We start from the raw sequence: 10013 nt of genomic DNA, 5'->3' as shown, positions 1-10013 counted from the left end.
CTCACTTACAGCGGGTTTTCTCGAAAATCGGGCTTCGCTGGAGCAGCGTTCCCGAGTCGAAAGAACCCTTTTCTCGGGACTCCAGGAGCCTCGGGGATTCCTTCGGGTGCTAGGGGGTTTTCCTTGACTTTAGGGGGCTTAAGGAGGCTTAGAGAGAGATTCTAGAGAGAGAAAGAGAAGTTGGAAGGTGTGAGAAATGAGGATGCCCCGGCACCCTTTTTATAGGCTGGAAATCACCAAAACTCGTCGAGTTTACCTCAAAATCGTCGAGTTTTCTGGCCAGGTGTCACCATCTGGTGGCTAGCCTTGGGGAGGAAGCAACGGCCAGGATTGCGCCACGTCACCCGATTTCGCACAACAACCTCTCGACTTAGAAAAATCATAACTCTCGCATACGAGCTCCGTTTTTGACGTTATTTTTTCCACGCGTAGGTAAAAACAAGATCTACAACTTTCATTTAGACTCCGTCGGCTAATTCTTGACCAATCCTAAATTTAATAGTAGGAGGAGATTAGACTGCTAAATGACCGTGAAGAATTCGTAACTCCTTCATATGGACTCCGTTTTCGTCTGTCTTTTTACCGTTGAGTTCCTATTAATGAGATCTTCAACTCTCATTTAGGTCGTGTAAGCCAAAAACCGCTCGAACTAAAATTCGAATTTCAGGCTGTACACCGCTAATCTGAAACTTCGAAAAATCATAACTTCTTCATACGAAGTCAGATTTGGGAGTTCTTTTAATCGATGTTCTTAGTTTAACATACTATACGATTTTCGTTTAGATCGCTAAGGCTAAATCTCGCTCTATCGTAAATTCACTATTTACGCTTCCCGGTGCCGTGCCGGTTCTATCGCGAAACTTCGATGGGTCATAACTTCTTCGTTATAACTCGGATTTCGGCGTTCTTTATATGTACGGAAACCTGGTGACATATTCTACAACTTGGTTAAGATTATTTATTCTAAATAATCTTTTGTCGAAAAGTCGTTTTCGACCCCTATTGCCTCTAAATTGACTAGCCCGGATCTACGGGCGTTACAATTATCTCCCCCTTAGGATGATTACGTCCCAGAATCATCAACGAAACAAGGCTCATATAATGACCCCATATGTCATCTCTTCATCCTAGGTAATAATTATAACTTCTATATTCCTTCAAGTCTATCTCTTAAACTCATTGACTGTAAGCAGTACTCGATCGTACACCTGCTCTCTGCCTCATGTTAGACTAATTATGACCTTTAAGTCACAATCTCGATCCTTAATGGATACGAACTTGAGATGAGTTCTTTTATTACTACTATAGATCGATGTGTCATATTCTAATGACCTATTATCGTATGTTGCATCGCTTAGAGTCATGTCTTTTAGAGTTAAATTCTAAAACAAACTATGCCTTCCTTCATGTTCTAATGTGATATAATCACACTTTAACATTAGGCATTTCTGGCTACCAACTTATTTAACAACGAGCGCGATACTTTTATTGATCGCTTTGATTTCAATCGTTTGGTTTAAGTCGGACGCTACATCAAACTTGGTTCTCTGAACCATGTAACCTACTCATCGTAGTCGGACTCAATGGGATATGACCACTAGGGTCGGGATAACAACAATCTTCTTAGTCATTACCGAAACAATGGTAACGACATACTTGAATAAAACGAAATCAATTACTAGCTTCTTGGTAACCTTGTGACTTTCCCTGATCCAAGTGTGAGTCCTGTGCTTCCGGTAGTATAAACCTCTACTATCATTCACACCTACTCATACTCGTCCCAAGTATTGTCCTGTAGTTTTCCAAGTCACCACACAAGAAAATCACATACCAGCTTAACACATCAAATATCAAGACGAAGGTTTTTTTTTTTTTTTATTATTATTATTCCTTGAAACTATTACATAGGTGTTCAAGTTCACCCTAGACTATGCCTCTAACAGGCTACATCATATGATTCTATGGCTACTTCATAACTCGACCTTCGGATGTCAAGCCTTCACTCCTGAATCCTCGCATTGTCATCTGCTTCATCAAGGATCATTTGAAATGCTCGTGCCTTTGGTTTTGGCGGCACATTTGGCTTTGTAGCCCCCTCTCTCTTTGGGCAGTCTTGCTTGAAGTGTCCTTCCTCATTACATTCGTAACACACCCTTTTGTTGAATTTGCACTCGTTGGCATAATGCCCATGCTTCCCACACTTGAAACAAGTCACCTCCTCACTGCATTTTCCAGAGTGTTTCTTTTTGCACTTCTCGCACCATCTTTCTTCACTCCCTCCTCTAAACTTCCTGGTATTGGTCTTGCTTCTCTCATCGGGCTTTGCAGACCCCTCAAACTTCCTCTTTTCACTAACCTCGGACTTGTTGGCGGCTCTTCCCTTGATCATATCCTCCACAGACTTGGCAGCCCAGATAGCTGCCTCCAAGGTAGGTGCCTGACGCACTGGCACCGCGTACTCCCATGGCAATCCCTTTGCGTACTTATCAATTTTCGTCAGCTCATCCGGAACAAGACGCAAGGCAAATTCCATCTTTTCTGTGAAGTTGTTCGTGTATTCATCGATTGACATGCTCCCCTTCTTCAGGGTGAGAAACTGGTTCTCTAGCTCGAGCAGGTTTTAAGCTGAGCAGTACTTTCGTTTGAATTGCACTAGAAATTCTGCCCATGTCAGTTGTAGGGGCTTGTCGGGGCTTAAAGTCTTCCCCAAGGTATTCCACCAGCGTACAGCGCCTCCTCGAAACTGACGCACTGCAAACGTGGTATGTAGCTTCCCTCTGCAACCGCATGTCATGAAAGATAACTCCATTTCCGAGATCCAATCCATGACCCCGATTGGATCTTCCTTTCCCGTGAAAGTCGATGGCTTGCAAGTCCGAAAATCCTTGTACTTGCATCCATTTCTCTCGAACCCGTCATCTTGGTTATTTTGTTGAACTATTGGTGGGTTGACTTGACCAACAGTTCCACTGTAGTCGCCTTCCTCAGTCTGCCCTTCGTTCAATTCGGGCTGTTCGATCTGAATAGTGGCTTCCTCTCGATTTTGCTGGAGCAAACATCTAGTTTCCTCCATTTGACGATCCAACATCGCTTGGATCATCGCTTGCACTCCGGCCATTGTGACTGGCTCAGCAGCGGCTTCCATCACCGGTATTTGCTCAATCACTGGGGGTTGGTTTCTGTTCCCATTTGCATTCACGTTTCCGCTACGGGTCCTTGCCATCTTGATCTATACACCGAATAAGGTGAATTTAGATCTTTATTTAGGACTGATGTTCAAATCGTCCTTATCACCCCGAAATGTTTACATGCTAGTTCTAATATCGTAGTCGTACATTTAGAATCCTAAACATATAAGGTTTCCAGATCCGGTCGGCAACAGACCATAGATCCGAACAAATAATAGCATATCAGGCACAAAGAATTTAGCACATAAAGCATTTTAGGCATAATTCCTAAAATAATCTAGTGCTCACACCTCACAATCATCGCTTAGCATTCTAAGTTTAAGTCTAGAAATAAATCCATATTCCTAGTTCGCTTAAACTAATGCTCTGATACCAACTGTGACATCCGCAAAATCACGGCCAGAAAAGACCTGTTTGTTTATGCTTTGTTTAAAAATCAGAGTAACATTTTAAATAAAAGTGTTGCGGATTTGTCCCAAAAGAAAATATGATAAAGATTTATCAAAAGCATTTCCATAGAAATGTATTTCATCAAAAGACTTGGGATGTCATGTTTGTACAGATCAAAAGCATAAACAGTACAATATAAGCCTTACTACATTATTTCATATCTACAGGCCTATATCCGATTAATCTCTCATCCCAAGACATCACATCTATGCTCATGCGCCACTACCTGTAATACAAGAAACTGAGTGGGTCAGGCTTGGGAGCCTGGTGAGCACATAGGGTTTTCAACCCACAATAAATAAGTTTATTAACTTCATTAAGTTAAACAGACCCCGATTACCCGTTCCCGTTATCCTCACATTACGTCCCTAAGCATCTATCATAAGGGACCTACCCTAAGGATTATCATCGGGACGGACACTACTGCTAAGGGGATTCCTCAGCAATAAATGTCCTTGAGGCAACCATGTGGGGGATGGAGTACATATGGTGAGCACACAGTTCAAATAAACACACAGTTCGAATAAACACCTACAGGTTGCGAGTCTGCTAGTGTTCCACTGGACTGTCTAGAATAGTCCGTGGTCGTCATCTATACTCCGCCAGATGACTGATTCATCAATAACATCTATAACGAGGCCTCTCATTATTTTATTTCGTCACACAACAACTATTACATCTACCCATGTTTTACCCAACACATTTTGTAGATATAAAATACATATACAGTTTAAATTATTGAAAACATGTATAACAATGTTCATCTAGCATAGATAGCAAGTATTCAGATAATATGCACACATAGTACGTAATTTATATAAAATACTTCATATCTATGTGTAAGCTGAAAGTAACTATGCACTCACCTGAGTAGGTGGTGACTCGGTGCTTGGACAGCACTTCGTTACTCTTAACACACTTTTCCTTTGGCAAAACCTAGTATCATTGCCATTAGGGTTTAGTCTAACGATAACCGCGATTAATTAATAGTATAGCTATTATTATTATTATATAAGCGTTAAAAGATACTTATATAACCCATAATAATATCCCAAGTACTTATTATAAGGTCCTAATAACATTAATATATTAAAACGTAAGCTAAACTAAAGATAGGTTAGGCGTAGCTCACTTACAGCGGGTTTTCTCGAAAACCGGGCTTCGCTGGAGCAGCGTTCCCGAGTCGAAAGAACCCTTTTCTCGGGACTCCGGGAGCCTCAGGGATTCCTTCGGGTGCTAGGGGGTTTTCCTTGACTTTAGGGGGCTTAAGGAGGCTTAGAGAGAGATTCTAGAGAGAGAAAGAGAAGTTGGAAGGTGTGAGAAATGAGGATGCCCCGACACCTTTTTTATAGGCTGGAAATCACCAAAACTCATAGAGTTTACCTCAAACTCGTCGATTTTTCTGGCCAGGTGTCACCATCTGGTGGCTAGCCTTGGGGAGGAAGCAACGGCCAGGATTGCGCCACGTCACCCGATTTCGCACAGCAGCCTCTCGACTTAGAACAATCATAACTCTCGCATACGAGGTCCATTTTTGACATTATTTTTTTCCACGCATAGGTAAAAACAAGATCTACAACTTTCATTTAGACTCCGTCGGCTAATTCTTGACCGATCCTAAATTTAACAGTAGGAGGAGATTAGACTGCTAAATGACCGCAAAGAATTCGTAACTCCTTCATACGGACTCCGTTTTCGTCTGTCTATTTACCGTTGAGTTCCTATTAATGAGATCTTCAACTCTCATTTAGGTCGCGTAAGTCAAAAACCGCTCGAACTAAAATTTGATTTTCGGGCTGTACACCGCTAATCTGAAACTTCGAAAAATCATAACTTCTTCATACGAAGTCAGATTTGGGAGTTCTTTTTATCGAAGTTCTTAGTTTAACATACTCTACTATTTTCGTTTAGATCGCTAAGGCTAAATCTCGCTCTATCGTAAATTTACTATTTACGCTTCCCGGTGCCGTACCGGTTCTGTCGCGAAACTTCGACGGGTCATAACTTCTTCGTTATAACTCGGATTTTGGCGTTCTTTATATGTACGGAAACCTTGTGACATATTCTCACTACTAGAAAACAGCCCTTTAATGACGCGCAAACAATGACACGCGGTGATTTACGATACGCAAAAGCATATGCCTTAAAAATAATGTCATATCTTCTAAAATTTGAAGGATAGAAGACACACTTTTGTGCGTGCCCTAAAATTATTGTCCAACAAAAATATTAAAAAGACGGAGGGCACCGATTTAAAAATGGGTGTCATCTAGGAATGCCGCTTTATATTTTTTTTATTGAAAGGCGCGCTCTCTTGTTTTGCAGCTGGGGGGAAACGAAAATGCCAAAAGTTTGAAAGGCCGCCATTGTTATCCTCTTCCTTATTTCCATCTTTCTTTTCTAACTCTCTCTCTATCTATCTCTATCTCTATCTCTCTCTCTTTCTCTCTCTCTCTCTCTCTCTCTCTATATATATATATATATATATATATATATATATATATATATATATATCACTCTAATACACAAAAAAACCCTAATATCATCACCAATCCTATAATTTTTGTTGATTTTATTTAGTTATGCTATTGATGGGTTGTACAGTCGCCGAAAGGGGGCCGACGATATCTTGCCTAATGGTTTCAAACACCCACCTGAGAGACAATTGTGTAATTAACGTAATTTTGTTCGGATTAAATGGTTTCACAGCGACTCGAGTGTTACAACTCAATTGAGGAGTTTATTTTTCCTTATAAGCCCCCAATTTCTGCTTGATTTATAGAATGTAGTTATTGTAACTCGGATGTTGATAAAACCCTAATTCTACATCGATTACCCAGTGTAAGGGTTTTCTGTTCTTGTCTATGTGTGAAGATTTCTAACCTAATTTCTCCTTTTCGGTTTCATACTCGCCTTGATGCTACTAGCTTGGTTTCAGTTTCAGGTCTGTACCCGCTGTTCTCTGTCAACTCCGATCAAAACCCACCGGCCATCCACCCTCGATGTCACCTCCTTTGCCTGTCACCAAGAATCAGCAGACGCAGATAGCTGACAACAAGAAAAACAAGAACAATAGAGTGGGAGAAAAAGAAAGAGAAATTTGAAATTCGACTTTAGGTAACCATTATTTCGTCGTTCCCTTATTTTTTTTTCTAAACTGATTTGTTGTTCAACTATGGAATTTTGGGAAATTTGATGTTTTTTCTCCATCTTCAATTACTATGTCTTTATTAATGATACGTTAATTTGTTTGATTGAGGGTTCGGCATGATCAATTACTCAGACCATTATAGGGTTCGACATGTGTATCATCGTTTATTTGCGATTTGCGACTAACTGGTCTTCATTAGCGATTTGCACGTAAGTACCTTTGACTGAAACTTTATTGACTTTTCCTTTGACTTTCTGTAATCATTTTTCACAAGTTTATATCATTCATCCTATTTTCTGTTTCTTCCAAATACTCATTCTATTGTCACTTATAGGAACGAAAAGAGAGGCATTTGTACCCCCTTCTTATTCACAATCTAGTTCAGTGAGAAGAATTTGTTCATTACCAACTTGATGCATTGATGTTCAATGATCAACCACGTCTAGATTATGGGGTCGAAGTCATGTACAGGGTAATTACTTCCTATTTCTTGAATCTAATTCTTGCATTTTTCTAAATGATCAACCACATCCAGCTTGTTCTTGTTGAAGTTCCTTTAAAACCCTTCTCATTCACATTGCTTGACATGCAGCTGCAGTCAAGGAAACATATTCAGCTTTGGTACTTGAAAGTGCAGTGCATTCTTGTTTCTTTGAGCTCCATGTAACAGCTCCTGTTCCCAAAGTGAACACACTTGCTGAGACGCTTCTTCTATCATCATTGCTCCTGAAGGTGTTTTTACATTATCTGCTTCAGCTGGTCAGCATGAGTATGATCTTAAGCTTGAGCTTTTTGACAAAGTTAATGTAGAGGTAATCAGCCATTTATATTCTAAATTACTTTATTATATAATTATGTCATTTTACTATATACTATATCTAGATTCAAATATATTCATATTTAAACTCCATTTATATTCTAAATTACTTTATTATATCATTCATTAGGCATGGAGGGTACCTAAAGTCTTGCGTCCTTTATATGATCTCCAACTGTTCTCGCTCAAAAAAAACAACAATGATGGTAATACAACATTTTAAATCCATAACATTTCCAAATATACCCTTATGTCATTTTACTTAATTAATAAAAAATTGAATATGTGACAGGCTTTACGCCAGCTAAGGCAGATCGCTCTAGAAGCTTCAAAAACCTCATTGATTTCAACATCTTCTGATTCTTGTGATTGCAGCTAAGAAAATCAGGTATAAATATAATTATGGTCTTTCTTATAATCTGTTGTACTTTACTGACATATTCTTGTGATTGCAGCTTGTTGAACATGTTGCTACATGCTTAATTAAAATAGCAGAAAGAGTACAAGAATCCAGTGAAATGCTTGATGAACTTTCTAAACATGGATTAATTCATCAAGTGGCATATCTTATAGACCTGATCAACCATACCACTCTATCTTATTCTGGTCATACTGTATGTCCATCTTCTTCTATTTTTAGCAATTTTTGTTTTTTTTTTCCAATCTTTTTTAAGAACTCTTGTGTATTTTTATGTAGGGTTTAATTGGACTACTTGTTAAACTTGCTTCTGGTTCTATGGTGGCTGTGAAGACACTTTTTGATCTTAATATAAGTAGCATTTTGAAAGAGATCTTGTCAATATATGACCTTTCACATGGAGTCCCTTCCCCTCGAACAATTGATGGACATTATAATCAAATGCATGAAGTTTTGAAGTTGTTGATTCAGCTTCTACCCGTTGTATCTAGAAATCAAGAAGTTCCATTAGCTGCAGAAAAAGAAGCTTTCTTGGTGACTCATCCTGATCTTGTAGAGAAATTTGGGAATGATTTATTACATGTCTTGATCCAGGTTGGTTATCATTTGTCAATCATGTTGTACTGATTTCTTGCTAACTTTTACAATTTCCCTGATACACCCTTTCTTTTCTTCTCATTTCTGAACAGATTGTTGATTTTGGGGTGGATTTATATATCTGTTATGGGTGTCTATCTGTTTTGACAAGTTACTTTATTACAGTAACTCTGATATGCTTCTTGATTTGCTTAAAAGCACCAACATTTCAAGGGGACATAATCTTGAATTCTTGATACTCAACTATACTTTTTTCTATCAAATTTCTTTTTAGTTTTAATGGTTTCATGTTGGTAATTTCTCAGGTCAATTGCTTATACAATCCAGAACTTAAAGCTGAATGGGATTAAGCCAAAATGGCCATTAAATAGAGATTAGCACAGTACATATCGAAAGTAACAGGCGAAACATTTGACCCAAATACCCTTTTTGACATTCAAGTGAAGCGCATCCATGAATATAAAAGACAGGTGTTGTATACAGGAGAAGCATGAAGAATCCAAAGTGGCAATCTTGTAATTATGCATACATATCATTCTGCCTTCTAAATTTGGACCTAATAGTTTTTTTTTTTTTTTTTTTTTTTTTTTTTTTTTTTTTTTTTTGTGTGTAAAAACAGATGAAAAGATAGCATTATTGGGTGCAATACAATCTTTATTCGAGGGTTCAATGTACACTTTTGTGTTTCTATGGACTACCTACTTTAAGCCCATATGGTGAAGACATTCCATATGGTTTCATTTTTGCTACTTTCATGTTATCTTCCATGTTAGGAAGCTCTTTAGCTTCTCGATTATTAGCACACACACTGACATACATTGATATTGTGTTGTGTTGTGTGTGTGTATGTATATATATATATATATATATATATATATATATATATATATATGTGTGTGTGTGTGTGTGTATAAAATCAAGATTCACTTTCCACTCGGACAAAAATACTCTTCCGGATTGTTCCGAAGTATTATAACCATTTTGCCCTCATAGGAATTTTGACATTAACATATATGCACACATTTCTTTTAGTGTAGATTTTGTCGAAGAGAAATGAAAACAAAGAAGATAAGTATCTCTTGTTGTTTGTATATATACACTTTTTCTTCTTGTTTAATAACTTAAAAACTATACAAATGTGAAAACTGAAGGTTCACACACTGTTAAAAGGATTGGAAAAGATAATTGCAAGTGCAGATATTCCAATGTTCGTCTGTGGTGACTTCTATTCAGTTCCAGGAAGGTATGTGTCATTTCTGCTACATTTGTTATGTGTGTTGTGTGGCCAACAAACATTTGTTTTCATTACTTTGGTGTATGTAATTATTGATCCACAGTAAGTCCATGGATTTACTGTGTTTTTGGATTGTCCTATAGGTAGCATCTCATCTT

This window comes from Lactuca serriola, chromosome 8, assembly GCF_051521515.1.
Source record: "Lactuca serriola cultivar US96UC23 chromosome 8, Lser_US96UC23_V15, whole genome shotgun sequence".
Classification (NCBI taxonomy): domain Eukaryota; kingdom Viridiplantae; phylum Streptophyta; class Magnoliopsida; order Asterales; family Asteraceae; genus Lactuca; species Lactuca serriola.
This window is presented reverse-complemented; position numbering follows the sequence as displayed.